The 15,662-nt window shown below is 42.9% G+C and overlaps 1 protein-coding gene across 5 annotated transcripts in view; it reads left to right on the top strand.

Moving 5' to 3' along the window:
- NIM1K (NIM1 serine/threonine protein kinase) overlaps window positions 1-15,662 on the top strand; it is a 27,941-nt gene continuing 12,279 nt past the window's right edge. Inside the window, exons 1-2 of one of the 5 annotated variants that reach the window (XM_040540058.1) lie at window positions 4,701-9,704; window positions 9,830-15,363. The gene's annotated coding sequence lies outside the window, so the exon portion shown is untranslated. Of the gene's footprint in view, window positions 2,879-4,700; window positions 15,364-15,662 lie in introns of those variants that run through there. The other 4 variants (XM_040540059.1, XM_040540061.1, XM_040540062.1 and 1 more) reach the window with 4 other exon arrangements.

A 15,662-nucleotide genomic window follows, 5' to 3' on the forward strand; every position in this document is an offset into this window, starting at 1 on the left:
TCCCTCAGCCTGTCTTCACAGGAGAGGTGCTCCAGCCCTCTGACCATCCTTGTGGCCTTCCTCTGTGCTCCAGGCAGGGTCTCACAAGAGCAGAGCAGAGGGGGAGAATCACCTCCTTTGCCTTGTTGGCCACGATGCTTTTGGTACAGCCCCAAACCCCTGAGGATCTCCACCTGGAAACTAAGCCATAACTGCAACCCTTTGAGGGCATAATATAGCTTCATCTTACTACGCTTTTACAAGTCAGAAAACATAAGGTTATTTCTTATGTGTCAGTGTTGTTTCTGCCCTTCTGGATGATGGTAGGCTGCTAAATGTCACAGCAGACCTGGAAGTCTGAGTTTATAATTACAGGTCAGCTTTATTGAAACATATTTGGAAATACCTATTCTTCAGGCAACTATTTATCACCCAGTTACAGCTGAGCTTCTCTTGGAGCACAGTATTAATTGATGATTTAGGTAATTTCTGTATTTCAAAAGCGTTTGCTTTCTTTGTGTACTTGAGTTTACAAACACATTTTTCTTCTTTATAATTTGTATTTGACATTTGGAAATATACTGAGACATACACTAGTGGAAATGATTGCCCCTGCCCCAGCTTACAGCACAGAGGCAAGTGGTGGGTGTGAAGTAATGAAAAGCACTAATCAGAGCTTTTTCTTAAATTCTGGATGTAGGTGCTGCAGGGATGATCACCACGTGTCCCGCCTTCCACACAGTGGAGAGTTCCCGGGACTGATGGTAAAGCAGCGAGGGGTTCACCAACAGCATGCCATTCATTTCCTGGTCCATAGCATGTTTGTGTGTAGGTGTGCTGCACATCTGCACCACCACACTGAACACAGGCATTGCCGACACGTGTGGCTGTATGTTTGGCATCCTCCTGCTTGGCAGGCTTCCTTTATCTGTGTTGCTGCATGCAGCAAGGGGAGAGCATGGCTGCCCTCCTGTCCTTGAGGACTGTGTTATCATATTTATCACCGGAGCTGTATTTAGGCAGGTGTCATCCAGAGGACGGGGATGCACACGGAGAGCTCCCATTAGGCTGGCACATTCATGATGTCTTGAAAAACGCTCAGATTCTAGCAGGATCAGATTTAAAAGAAAATCAAAGGACAGCATTTCAGAAGCAGAGCTAATAAGTGTCTGCTCTTCTGTGGTATACAAATGACAGTTTTTTATCTTAATTTGAAGTGTAATCAGCTCCATTTGGTGGAGGTTTCTCTTGAAAGCAGTTTATTTGTAATTAATGCTGACAGATTCTTGTATCAGTAATGAAGATTTTTCAGAAGTATTTTATTTCAAGGCCTTCTTCCTTGTTTCTCTTTGATTTTCCCTTCCTCCCCCCATCATGATCTCTGCTGTCCCAGACCCCTTTTGGCTGGTTGATGCCACTTGAAACAGCTGATGTCTTCCTAAGTAGAAAAAAAAGAGCTGCAGGTTCCCCAGCACAATCAAAGAGCCAGAGCATCAGTAAGAGCCGGGCTTGGCTTGTTTCCCAGACGCAGCTTATATCGTCCATCCTCTTTGGTGTTCTTGGTCTCTGGTGACCCAGGATTTGATGACCTCCTGAGGATGTGTTTGGCAGAAAAATGAAAGGTCTGGAGTTCAAACCTAGCCCTATGCTTCACATGAAAGTACAGTCACCAAGTGATATGTACTGAATACACGTGGGAACGTGGATTGGAGTTACCAAAACTTTCTAGTCTCTGAGGTCAAAAGAAACACATGGTAACTGAGGTTTAATCCTTACTAAATATCACACTTTCTCATCTGGGTATCTTGTATAGTGCTATTCCCATAAGCCTGATGCTGGGAAACCTTTTTTTGACTTCGTGTGAGAGGGTGATAGTCTGGTGCATACATGGTATCAAAGAAACGCCATACAGGACTGCATTGCGGTGGGTGAATTGTTGTCCTGTCCCATCCTCACAGCAACTTGCTTTAATTGCAGTTACGGTTTTCAAGGCATGCCTGTGGGATAGCTGTGTAGTTACAGTGTTCTCCCATGTGATGACAAGGCTGGGCCTGAGACCCTTCCTCAGGGCTTACCACAGGGTTTCAAACATGTGCCGCCAAAGTCTAAGCAGGTGCTCCAGTAACAGAGCTACCTCACAGGAGTTCTTTCGATCTGTTTTTTGTTGGTTTTGTTTCATTTAAAAGCATACGAAAGTTGGTTCTGTCCTGATGTGGAATAACTTCTCTAAAGAAAAGGAATTGTTTTTGTCAGCTCCATCTAACAGACGTCTGAGGCAATATGGGACATTTGCAAAGAAGTGCCTGTCTTGGGACATTGCCTCTTCCACTATTCATAGGCAAAAAGATTGCTATCAGTGAAGGCTAAAAGTGGAGCAAGTACATCACTAACTCACAGCAAGAATGTAGCTTTCTTAATAGATGTGTTGTTTCAGAAATTGCTTCCTTCAGAGGAAGGAATTCAAGACTATAGTACAGGGAAAAGAAAACTGAGTGAGAGCCCCTGAAGTCACACACTTGTGTCTGACCTGTATAGCTTTTTTTCAGTGGTGCCTGTTACTGAGCCTGCATTTTTCTGATGTGTGTGTACACCCAGTGAAAGAGACTTTCTTCTGTCTCTTTACTGTTACCATTCAGGACACCTTAGAGACAAGCATAACTATCTAAAACTGTAAGGAGAAACGCTGAGAAAGCCAGAACTACTTTTGGAGGAAGCACTCAGTGCGTGTGTCCGCGCTTTGAAGGCTGGCAGATTCAGCAGCTGTCTTGATGCTGTGACTGGTAGTCTGTCTGCACACCATGCGCACAAAATGGTACTGGACTGCTACAGCCTGAAAAAAGAAAATCAATCCCTAGCTCATATCAGAGTCATTTTCTACTGGGGACCTGAGCTTCACCTGGTAAATACTGACACAACAATTAGTTGCAATACAGTTCTGCGTACGTCTAATCCTTCAGAAGTCCTGTATGAAGACTCCCTAAATTTGGCAGCTTTTGCACTGAGAGCTTATTTTTGGGTTTGCTCTCTGCTGGTCCTCTCAGCAGTAAATACAACATGATGTGTGTATGGGATTTCAGTGCTTTGAACATGGGATGTCTGCCAAGGCCTCCTGAATTTTAAATCTGATTTGTACTCTGATCCTGTTTATATTTGTAGGTAAATTTTATGTGTGCCAGCATAGTTTTCCTATGTGTAAAATATGAGCATATTGTGCTAAGTTGGGGATTGATAAATATGTTTCAGTACAGAACGGATATGGAAATGCTCAAAGGGTGTCTATGTTTTATCTGAATCTTGGAATACAACCACTAGGTGACCTGGAGAAACCAATTGAGGAAAGACGAAAGCATGCCTCTATTTCCATTATTTTTCTCTCTTCAATTGTTATTTTGGAAATCAGAAGTAAAATCTAAGCTACTATGAAACAATAATTGAAAGAACCTTACTGGAAATCTCATATGAGCTGAAGGAAAAGAACTCAGCTTTCGAGCATTTGCCCATGTTAGATATCTTGGCATAAAGGTTTTGAGTCTGTATTAATAATATTAAAAACGAGTATTTTTCATCCTGGCAGTGACATTAGTCAGGAAGTCCAAGGGTGGCCCTGGTTATCGCATGAATTTTCAACCTGTTTGCCACCACTGAAAGAAGTGGTTTCATTGCTGACCATGTGTTTCTGAAGCACCTGTCTTGTGTTTGACTCCTTGATAAAACCATAGCCACTCATTAAACCATCAGGAAATTAAAACAGGAAAAGAAGTGAATCTTTTGTGCTGGTGTGAAGAGCTAAATCGTCTCTAAGTTGTCTGCCAAATCCTGCTGTAAGGGAGAAAGGGAACTAGGGGCAGCAGTGGGCGGTTGGATTGGCACTGGCATCTCCTGCAACCTGGTCTTATGAATCTTATCCATGAGAAGGATCCTAGCTTCCTTCAGGGCAGGTCCTCCTGGGAATCAACAAGACCACTTGCAGCTCGTAGCTGAAACTAGTTCTGATTTCCATGTGGAAGGGATATGCTGCTGATTTTGGGGGTGTTGGGAAAACAAGGTTGTTATTTGTAAAATAACGCTCAGAATTATTTCTTAGATTTAGGATTGTAACTGAAGAAGTTCAGAATTAGCAAATGTATTGCCAGGCCTCCTTTAATTGATGAAGAGCTGTATGTTTGTATTAAAATGGAAAAAGTGAACAAACCCCATTTTCATCAGAAACGAGACTCAACCCTCTGCGTCTCAGCTGTAATGTTTCAAGTCCATTTCCCACAGCTTATGAAACCTTTTAGTCTTCTCTGTGTGTGTCTTGGGCACATGCTAACAGCTCAGTAAAGCCACAGGCTCAACCTGTTTACTTCTCCAGAGTGAACTTTACATGCCAACAGCAATTTAATGCCGTTTTTTTTTTGTTTTGTTTTGTTGTAATGGAAAAATACGAACAGCACAGAGCTTTGAAGGAATGTCAGGAGCAGTAAGCAGAAACGTGACATTGCCTAGAGTGAATAGTGGGTTAGGTCTATGGGCACATCTAATTATTTTCATGAGCAAGAGTTGAGCACAATGTGGAAGGAGAGGTTGTCTTTTTGCTTTGGTTTTAATTTTAAAATTAATTTATTTTTTAATTTAAAATTATTTAATTTAATTTATTTTAATTTAATTTAAAATTTAAAATTTAAATTAAATTTAAATTCTTTTTAATTAATTAAAAAAAAATATTTTTTTCCCAGTGTCTGGAAAGTATGCATGCATCTAATTCTGTAGCATGTTTAAGCAAAATCTGGGAGTTCTGGAGAGTGCATGGGGGCAGGATATGGGCCTGAAGCTGTCTTTGAGATGGGAGCAGGCTTTCAGAGTAATGGTTCTCTAACTTTTGGTGTTCAGTACTGTCATGATCAGTGTGGTGAATGATGTGTTTTTGCATTCTGAGAGGCTAGAGGTACTGCCAGGTTTAAAAAATTAGAAACGAAAATGGACAGAATTATTTCTGGAGCCAGTAAACGGTGATGGGAAACTGTTCACGCCAGGCCCATGACTGAGAGGTTATGAAAACAATCTCTTTGCATTTCTGTTGAGCTCTACGTGTTGTCACCAGATAAAGTGGTGTGATTAGCTGAGTTTAAGAGGTAATTCTGTGTGAAGGTGCAAGAGACATGCATTTTCTTTCCTTTCCTCTGAGCTAGTGTGGCACTGAGATACGCTGCTGCCGTGAAGAGAGAGAAGAGTAAATATTGTTGATGAAGATTTAGTCAGAGACTAAGCTTTGGAGGAGCCAGAAGAACATGTTGATCTTTACAGTGAGAAGTTTTGTGCCATCAAATAAGGCAGTTCTGTCTCAAGGCGGTGTTGACTGTTCACGTGTGATGTGTTATCAGGCAAAATTAAACACTGTGTTATGTCTACCCTGAGCAGCTCACTGCAGAAATGCTTCCAACACATCCCCTTCAAGGTTTAGTAACCTGTAAAGCGCTGCCAAGCGCTGGTCATGCCTTTGCCCTTCTTCACCGCACTTTTTTTTGATAATCCAGGTGGTGGAAGGGTGAGAACTGCCGTCGTGCCTAGGGCTGGTGTGTCCATCAGGTGAGGCCCTGCCCGGGCCCGGGCCCGGGCCTGGGCCTAGGCCGCTGTCCTGACCAGCACCAGGCCAAGCCACGAGGCCCAACATGAGGGGTGGTGGCCTCCTGGGCTGCCAGCTGCCCCGCCATCAGGCTTCGGGGTAACGCTGAGCATTTCTCATCCCATTTTGTCTGGCTGGCCTCGCCTCTCTAGCCGGCTGGGTTTGTGGAGGCCGAACGGACTGTTCTCTCCTATCTCATGTTTACGTTTCCCTCCATTTGCAAAGCAGTTTTAGAAAGCCTAACGGGTTTGTTTGACTTCGTATGTTTTAATGGGGGGTCATTCAAACTGCAGGCAATGCCCTGAGTGCTGCCTCTAGTATTAGGGAAAAGTATCATTATAAATTTAATGTAATTTTTTTTTCCTCGGTATGCTTCCCTGTGAGCATGTAATTCCATGCACATTTCATTTAAATGGCAGTTTCATTCCTAAGTGCCTTGACAAAAATCCCATCCCATGGATTTAATTTACTTCCTAGTTTAATTATGATAAATAGCTGAAGCAATTATCTCCATTAAAGTAGTAGACTCTTATAATATTCTGATTTTGTACATTTTCTTTTCCTTTTTTTAAAAGCAGTTATTAGCAGCTAGTTCCACTAGTTTTTCTGTCGTTGTTTTTCCCCCCCTTACGGTGTAAAATGAAACTAGAGTTTTTTTCCACTTTCATTGAGTTGTGCTACTCTCAAGCAGCTGACTTTTTTCTGTGTTGATAGAAGGTTGCTCTAAAGGGACAGAGCATTAAGCAAATCCAGGGCAGTGGCAGTGAATGAAATACTAGAGGCGTTATATTATCGTCTATATAAAAACAGTTTGCTCTCTCAGAATTTCAGTAAAATAGGAATAGTTTATAAATTCTTTGGCATGTATATGATTGTGCCTCTACTGTTGGATTCATTTCTGGATTCTTACCTGCAATTTTCCTGCCAATTTCTGCAGGGAGGAAATTGAAGTAAGTTAAGGAATTGGAGTGTCCTACCTATAGACTTTTTCCTAAATCTGGTATTTTGGATCATGCGTTGTGAACGGTGGTTTTGAATCTGTAAATGTTTGGTAAGAGTATGCATTGGGGGAGTGGGTGTTTGCAGGGAAGAATATGGTTTAAAGCTGTTCTAAAATTAGTTATGTTCTACTTTTGCATATCTTGGCTTTTGTTTGTTTGTTTATTTATCAATGACCCTCTGCTTCCTGAAACCATGGAGCATAATTTGTATCTGTGTAATACCACAGAGTTGGAATTATTCCTAATTTTTATTTTTGCAAGCTTGTCAAAATCTTGTCCCCAAACTTGAATGTAAAATATGTTTTTGTTGTTGTTTGTTTGTTTGTTTTTAATGTTAATGAGTATCATCTTTTGTAACTTCTGGAGATGTTTTATAGTCCTCTGTGTGGTAAATTTTATGATCCTTTGTATGGTAGTTCAAATGTCACATGGTATATATTTAGCAGTTCCAGAAATTTTGGAACAACAGTTTTTTTGCCAGCACATTTAATTAGAAAAAAATGGTTTCCTAGTTGGAAAAGTAAAAAAAAAAAAAAAAAAAAAAAAAAAAAAATCAAAAAAGAAAAACAAAGGAAATTGGAAAGAACTGTTTTCCTAACGCTGCTGACTACTCAGATTTGTGCTACTCTTTCTTACGGGACCAAGTTTACACGAGTCTTCGGTTTGACAAATATAGTAATAATCTGTGTTCCAACACAGATATGCTGCAAATCTCAATCAGGTTAGCTAATTAAATTAAATATAGCAAAATGTATAATGTTAATGTTGTCTCATTCAAGTCAGGAAAGCTTTTGCTGTTGAAATGTATTAGGAAATGCAGGACAGTGTTAGGGATTTGGGATGTAGCAACTTTTTTGCATGTCTCTGACCATGGATCAACAGTGAGCTGTGAATTGCATGGGCATCTGAGGTGTTCCCCTTCTGCACCTTCCCAGTCAGAGGGGTTTTGGTCTGTGCCTGCCCGTAGACCTCTGCTGTCCTGGCAGCAGGACGGGGCAGCTGCCTCAAGGTGTTGGGTACAGGCTCCTCTGCTCACACTGCTGCATTTGGAAATGTTGCTTTGAGAGACGTGTTATAAACTTCTCAGGGCTCCAAAACCAGGAAAACTTAAAAGCAAAACCAAAACTAAACTAAAGCTTATTTTAGCAGGATGCGGGGATGCATGTCTAAGCATTTAGTTGCAACACTGCAACAACAAGGTTCCAAAAGAATAAAATGTAGAGCCGTGCTCCATCTTGTTTGGATTAAAGTCCCTTGCTTAGGATCCTTAATGTGCGTCACAGCAGAAAGAACAGTTCGCTTGGCAGTAGGATGTTCTTAGGATGCTGCTGACTGTAACAAGGCTGTTTTCTGAAGATCCCAGTTTCAAAAATGTCCATGCTGATTTCACTTCTAATCTCACTTCAGTGCAGGGCATTCACTAGCGGGCAACACTTCTTTGATATTGAGAGGCTAGCACCTTAAGGTGTCAGGTAAGATCAAATCAGTTCCTGCTAAGCTTCTTGCTGGGTCTTGAATGCTTACCATGCACTAAGCAGTTTCCAGAAGTTAGCTGCAGCTTCGGCATGGTAGAGTCTAGTGAGCCTGTGGCTGTGCCCCCTCATGGCTGTGTTTCTTCAGGGTGCAGGAAGGGCATACAGAAGGCAATAGATTAGATAAAAATTAGATAAAAAGTACAAATATGTCTCTTTCTATGTAGATTTTTTTTTCTTGCCGTATGTTCTGAAAGTTCTCAGTACTGCTGTCACTTGGAGACCTTTGAAACTGGCAAGGACAGAGCAGTTGCAAAAATGCTTTCAGGGACCTTCTTCAGCACTGATAAAACTGAGCAGACAGTCTTCATGGCAATGACCCGTTTCTCCTTGACATCTGCCACTGCTACGTGAGTACTGTGTGTGTACATCTACACCTTCCTTTAGTCAAGTTCAGTGATATAATTACTGCAACACAATGGCTTGTTAATGCTGATTCAGGACACATCCCCTCAGTGTCTCAGACTTTACTCTGAAAAACTGGAAATGTCAGTACAGAATTTCTTTCTGCATAGCTCCTTGGAAAATAAGAGCCACTGCTTATCTTCTGCCCAGATTCATTTAAAATTTATTTTCTGCATACTTAATCTTTTACTAATAAGTACTTTTGGGGAGTGCATATATATAGATGCAACTAAACTTGATGATTTTAAAAGAGGTAATGAGTTATCTGTAGTTGTTGGGGCCCATCTAATCTGTACATGGTGAATAGTGAAAGAAAACTGTGATAGACAATATAAAATAGAGCATTCTCTATTTTCATACATATGGAAACACATTCCGTGTTTCTCTTTCCTGCAAGTAGCTGCAGTACCACTTTATTGCAGGCCATCTGCTTAGCAGTGTACATCTGCATAAATATACCACCATTTTCTGGCAGTAAGACTGATTTCTTTTGTGATTTCAATGGCACACAAAGAATTGTCTGCTTCTTACTTCTGTTTGCCATAGCTTTCTTTTTTCCAGAGAATTCATTTTCTTCACTGCAAGCATACGAGTCTTTTTTTTTTTTAGTGATGTAATTGAAGTAGATTTAAATTTTGTCCTGCTGTTTAAAAGGCCGATAAAGACTTTTGTTGCATTTATTGCCTCAGAGAACACGTTGGAAGCCGTTTTTATCTTGGAAGAACATTTCCATGACCAATTTACATTGTACTTCAGGGAAGGAAGTGAAGGAGACCGGCCAGGTTAAATTTTATTTCAAAATACAGTCAGACTTCAAATTAATTCCTCCCATGTATTTCAAAGGCCTGGGAAATCAATGGGTTCTATTAATAAATTCCTTTTTTGTCTTTGTTTTTAATGCAAGTTTATTTGCAACTCAAAGATTAATTAATTCTGTCTCTAGCTGTTTATCATGCAATGCAGCAGAAGGATAAAAGGGATTTTTTCCCCATGTTCTAGCTTCTACTTCACAGGCCTTTATGTATTCACTTAGTACGGTTCTTGTTGCGCTGACCATGGTGCATTTATTCTCGTTTCGGTAGCAGCCAAGCACCAGCTCCACAGAGACCGGGGGTCTGACTCCCAGCCTGGGGGCTCCATGCCCCAAATTTTGCTTGCTGCCCTGCTCGGGGAAGCAGACAGGTGAGTTGGCAAGACCCACGATGCGGCCGGCAGACATCCCTCAGCTGCCCATGTGGATGTTACGGGGCGTGGGGTCCGTCTGGTGCTCCCCTTAATGAGACTCAGCATCTGTGCTTTTCCTTAAGGGTCTGTCCCATAAGGAGCGTGGCGTCAACCCAAAGATGAAGTTTTCAGCCTTTCTGAGGAGCATGGGGGGCACTCAGTCAAGCAGAAGGTGCCTACAACATTGGGGGGGAATGGGGAGAGCAGGGGAGGAGGTTCCTCTGGTGGAGAGAGGCTGGCAGCAGAGGTTGCAGGGGCCTGCAGACATATCTCTGCCTGCAGGATTGGGTGTATCTGTGGAAACAGGTGGGTTATAAAGCAATTGTGTAACAAATGCTTATGTTGTCCTTAAACTGGCTTATTTCATAAAATGAATCCTCACGTGAACCAAGAGAGAAGATTGTTCCGTTCCATTTTCATCACCACAGCTTTTCCTTTATCCCAGTGGGAAATAAAACTAGGATCCTGTCTTCGGCTGCTCTATTACTGAAATGCTGACTGTCCTCTGATGGACACCTTCCCCCAGGTGGCGCGTTAGCCTCCCTTCTCAGGGCTGTGAACCCCTCAGGGAGGCTTTGCCCGCTGTGGTCTTTTAACAGCTCATTTCTGCTAATTTGTGACAAGGGCCAGGGAGGCTGGATTTGCTGCTTAGGCACTCGATGTCTCTCACTGGGTGGTCTGGATCCTTCTGGCCGGGCTGGGGGACTCAGTACCACGTGTGGGCACTCTTGCTCTGGCTGTAGGGGCAGTGTTAGTCTGAGATCTGGTTTTGGTAGTGGTAACTGAAGTAAATAAAATTGCAAAGTCTCTTCCAACTTGTTCTGGCAGTGAGCTGCTGTGTCTGAGGGATCATCGCTTTGTTGTACTGTTTCTGTCCCTACCTTGGCTTTTTTTCACTTTAGACAAAGGTGTTTCAATGTGTCTGTACCTGCTACAGTAATGCCAGATCAGAGCACAGCAAGGTCAGCTGAACTAGATTTCACCACTCTGGCTTTTTGGCAGGAACATCAGGTAATGCCCTTGCACCCACGTCTGTAGCACAGGGAGCTGGTGGCTCTTCATCCCTCCAGCCCTTCATACCCTGCTTTGGGCACACTGGGCTCAGGCTAGTTAAACTTACATACAGGTTGCAAAGTGCATTGTCTTCTCCTCTTTGTCACAATTATAGGGGGAGATGTGGGTGGGATCGCTGTGTTCCTAGGTGTTTTTGTTTTATTTTATTTATTCTTTTTACAGCAGGATTTCTGATTTGCTTGGCTTAGCATCAACACATGGAACAGACAGGCCCTTTGTTGAGGTGAAGGAGTCAGTTGCAGGACAAGCATTTATCATCTCTTCTGCTTCCTCTGTCAGTGCTGCAGCCATCAGGCTGGGTTTTACATGGAAAGCATTGAAGATGCTTGTGTTCTGTTTCATCAATTAATCTGCAGTAGGAAAAATAATAGTCCTTGTTCTTCAGTTTTGTTGTTAGCCTTCCCTTTCACTTTGCCATCTTGAAGGCATGTTTGTGTCTGGTGCCCCTAAGACATGCAGAGATAAGACATGCAGATTGCTTTGCCTTGGCGCTGGTGCAGCCTCCCAGGGTGGCTGGGAGTTGCCCCGTGTCTGCAGGTTGTGTCAGCGCTGCTGGGCTGGAGGAGCTGGAGGTGCCTGCTTGCTATGTGCTGCTTCAGACCGCTGGAGGATCTGCTTAAAAGTAGTCACTCATATTGTGGTACCTCCGTGCTTTGTCACAACCTAAACCACACTAAAAGAGGTAATGGAGTGCTGTGCCTCACTACAATGCATGCTACGGTCATTGTCTTAAAATGCTGCGGCGTTTATCTCGCATTAGAGAAATAGGGTTTCAATTAAGTGAAAAAGTAAATAAAGCTTATGCATGTTCTGCTGTAAATTTTTATGTTTTATATTGCCTGCCTATTGGCTGCTGTGTGTGGTAATCTTCCATGAGTGGAAGAACAACGTGCTTTAGGTAAGAGTATTTCTAAGGTTAAAGGATATGTTGTTGTTCGTGTCTATTTTTCATGGAACAATAATTGGCAAACTGAATGCCTTGCTAAAAAACAGTAGTAATTCTAGTATGCACTGAAATTAGTGGCATGTGGACCTAGACAGAAAGAGAGCTGTTTCTGGAGGCTCTCCACAGTCAATGTTGAGCGCTCTTAGCTTTTCTTCCTACCTCAGCTGGGACTGTACAACTCTGAGTTTAGTCTGTAGCTGTGCTATGTTGTGTGTTCTGAATATTTTTTGCTACCCATACGCAGCTCTGAGGTGTGTATTTTATATAGTCACTCTGTTTGCTGGTGTTCACAGAAATAACACTGAGGGTGCTGCTTATTCAAATCCCCAAAAAAATGTGCTTAGGACAAACCTTGAACAAACACTGACTTCCTCTGGCCACAGCAGCCCTGTGCTGAACCAATATTACTTGAGCGAAAGTACAGAAGTGGAGCTACGGCTTTCCCTGTGTAAATGAACAGGCTGTGTGGCTGCACAGGAGGGCTTTTGTGTTGTGTTTGGTCTGTGATACAGGTCTTGTCAACTGTCCTGCGGGGCTCTCTCGTCTTTTATGAAAGGTAGGTCTTCTGAACATAGGAGTGTATTGGATTGCTGGTATTTTCTTGCAAAAACTGAACTTTCAAAGCTATAGTAAAAGAGAAGGATCAGTATTTTCTTACCAATGCCTTAAAAAAGCCCTGCTGCTTTAAATTCAGTTCAGTTCCAGATTTGGCTTGCAGTATATAGAATGTACTAAGGAGACGAGCTGTTCTTCAGGAGAAGTCAAACAAATCGAGCTAATCCCCTGCCCTAAGGAAATACCTCCAAAATCTCACTCTCCTCAGAGCAGTAAGCAGAGGGGCTGAAAAGGGAACTCTAGTGAATTTATTACAATCTCTAGTGGCATCATCTTATAAAAATCAAACTGTTACTCTCAAGACTCGAGCACTAGGAGACCATCCTATGTGACTTCTTTCACATTCATTGAAATAGGAGCTGCAGTTGTTTAAGTATACAAATCTGATTTTTTATTGCTTTTCTGAAAGACAGGCGTAATAAAACAGAGCAAGTTGCAAAGCACCGTGCCAGTAGCTCTGTTCTAGCTGCTGGTACTCTTCCACGTGTTCCATTCAAAGCTCCTTAAAAACAGGTCACTTTTATTTGCCTGCCAAGGTAGGACTTCAGGTTCCAAAGTCTGTATCTCCACTGATCTCTTTTTCGTTTTATCCTTTTCCATTTCATCCTAAATTTCCTCAGGTCTGTGATGCAGGATTTAAAGTGAGCCTTCAGCTGAAGTCTGAGGGCATTTAGCACTTCTCAGAACAGGACCAGAACATCAGTACCCGGAAATACTTGAACAAAAAGGTCAAACAAGCAGTGTTGGGACATGTCTTAAAGGCTTGACAAGTCTTACTCACTACAGCTTGTGTTGCTTTTCGTAGTGTGTTGTTCAGTTTGTTTGTTTGTTTATTTTCTTTTTGCTTGTTCAATTTGTTTTTTAAAGTAATGAATAATTTGGGCAGATATATAATAAGGTTTTACAGCCATACTGAAGACGAAAAAGTTAAATTATTGTCCTTAATTGTATTTGAATGACTTCTGTTTTCCTAGTTTATTTCTCCTCTCCTGGAATTACTGTTTTCTTTTACAGACAGTGCCCTTTTCTATCATGTCAGGGTGGATTTTACTGGTCTAGGTTACAGTAAGGAACCTAGGCCAGAAATAGATGGTATATATTCTGCCAACTCCAGGAATACTGAAATAGCTCGTCTTAAAAGACAGGGGAAACCTAGCCAGTTGGCTACGTGCCAGGAGATTGCCAGGCTGACAGTGGGACGCCTGGAAGGGGGGAGATCGATGGTAGGCAGTGCTCTAAAAAGGAGCACGTTGGGCCCCAGTAAGAATTTGGCAGGGGCAAGTTCTGAAAGAGCCCTGTGCTAATGCCTTAATGCAGTTTTGCCCTTCTCTTAACACCCCATCTCACAAGGTCCTGGCATTCCCTTGCAGTGTTTCTGCCACTCTGGTACTGAACTTTCATGTAGCCCATGCTGGCTGCCTTCTCTTTGCCCTTGCTAAATGTATTCAGGAGGGATCGTATGGGTCTGTTTGAAGGAAATCCTTCTTGAGCACTCAGCCCTTTCCATACAGCCAGTTAACTGCAAAGGCCCTGATGATTTTTGCAGAACATGGTCTTTAGTGGTGTGACTTCTAATGCTGAATAGGCTGATATTCACGAGAATCAGCTATCCAGAGTATCCTTTTTCAGACTTTCTAAAATTTTAGTCACTGTGGTTGAGTAGTTTCCAAAAGCCTTGCTCTGACAGAGTACTGTCCACAATAACAGCTGTGAAATGTGGTTGAGGTTCATCAAACAAGCTTTTTGTTACCTAAAATGTGCTTAGAATTGTGAAATGGAACAGGTTAAAACAGAAAACAGCTATAGGCCAGAATTCAGGTGATCCTACAAGAAGTTGACAGTTCCCCAAATGGAAAAGGAGAACAAATACGTACTGTGAGGTTTGGGTTTCGGTGTTTGTTTCTTTTTTATTTTTGCTAGGGAGTCCTCCACACAGGTGTTTCTTCTCTGGTGCCAAATAAGAGAGTCAGAGGCCAGCTGTGGTGCTAACGGAGGCTGGGCGGATGAGAGAACCCGGACGGCTTCATTCAGTTTCCTCTGTCTCTGCTTTACTGACATTTTCAGGCTTTGGCACATAGTGATGGCATACATACAGCATTTGTCAGGGTTTAGACTCTACTTAGATCTAGAGAATTCAACATCAATATATTAGAATGCTCTGCCTTGAAGTTTGAGCAGCGTTTACAGGCTGTTTGCTTCCCAGCCTTTTTCTCTGCACTCCATGTTTCTGATGATCTGGCACCAGATCTAATTGATTATATATTACTATTTTACACGTTTATTGTCAGCCATGAAAACAGCCTTCTCCCTTGCAGCTGCCTGATATGTAACCTTCAAACAGGATTCAGATCTTACTAAGAAGAGCCCAAAGGCACATCACAAAACACAAACTTCTTGCTCCGCTGCAGTTGTGAGCTCTGCCAGGGGTAAGCGTGTTGCGGGGCCAGGCAGGCAGCAAGCAGCAGCCTGCGCCTCAGGGAGGAGAGGTGCAGGGATGAGGAGCCCTCCCGAGCTGTGAAGGCGAGGAGCAGCGTGGAGGCTCTTTGTCCGTGCAGCCAGAGCACGGGAAGGTGAGGGGACACGCCACAGCCAGTGTGTGCGTTTCTGGGCGGACAGCTAGAAGCAGAGCCACTCTTTCCAGTCTTCGCTGCAGAGCGCTGCTTAACAAGTGCAGGTGAATGCTTTCGTGCCACTCTGGTTCCCATTTAATGACAGATGTTGTCAGCTTCCTTTTTCTTCACCCTTCTGTGGTGCCTTTGGCCTCTCCTCCTCCTGTCAGGGTTTGGAGACCAGCTCCACCTGGCGTTGTCACAGACCCTCTTTCATTGTAATGCCGTAGGTGACTGTCTGCCTTCCCAATCCTCCACATGTGGAATTACTGGTGCAGTGCTCCCTCTGAGTCCCATGAATCCTTGTATGACAGCAGTGGAGTGTCCCCTGTGCCCATCAGTCATGCTGTGCTGCAGGCTGGGAGCAGGAGAGGTGAGCTTTACCACTGCTGGCAGTACTGCAGAGCCATCAGGCCCAGCTCCCCACTCCAAAAGGACGTGTTTGCATGATTAGCACTTGCTGATCGACTCTTATTTTTCAAGGGTAAAGGAGAAAAAAATGCTGTACTGTTTTAAAGATAAATGGTGGCTTGTGCATTCAGGGTAAGGACATTTTACGTGTGCTGCCGAACAAATTGAGTTAAACTGGTAAAATGATGCACGGTGTGCTGTCGCTCAGTGAAGTGCATGGCTGTTATGTAAAGGTTTTAATGACTTTCTTCATCTGTCTGC

The sequence above is a fragment of the Cygnus olor genome, chromosome Z (genome assembly GCF_009769625.2).
Source record: "Cygnus olor isolate bCygOlo1 chromosome Z, bCygOlo1.pri.v2, whole genome shotgun sequence".
In the NCBI taxonomy this organism is placed as follows: domain Eukaryota; kingdom Metazoa; phylum Chordata; class Aves; order Anseriformes; family Anatidae; genus Cygnus; species Cygnus olor.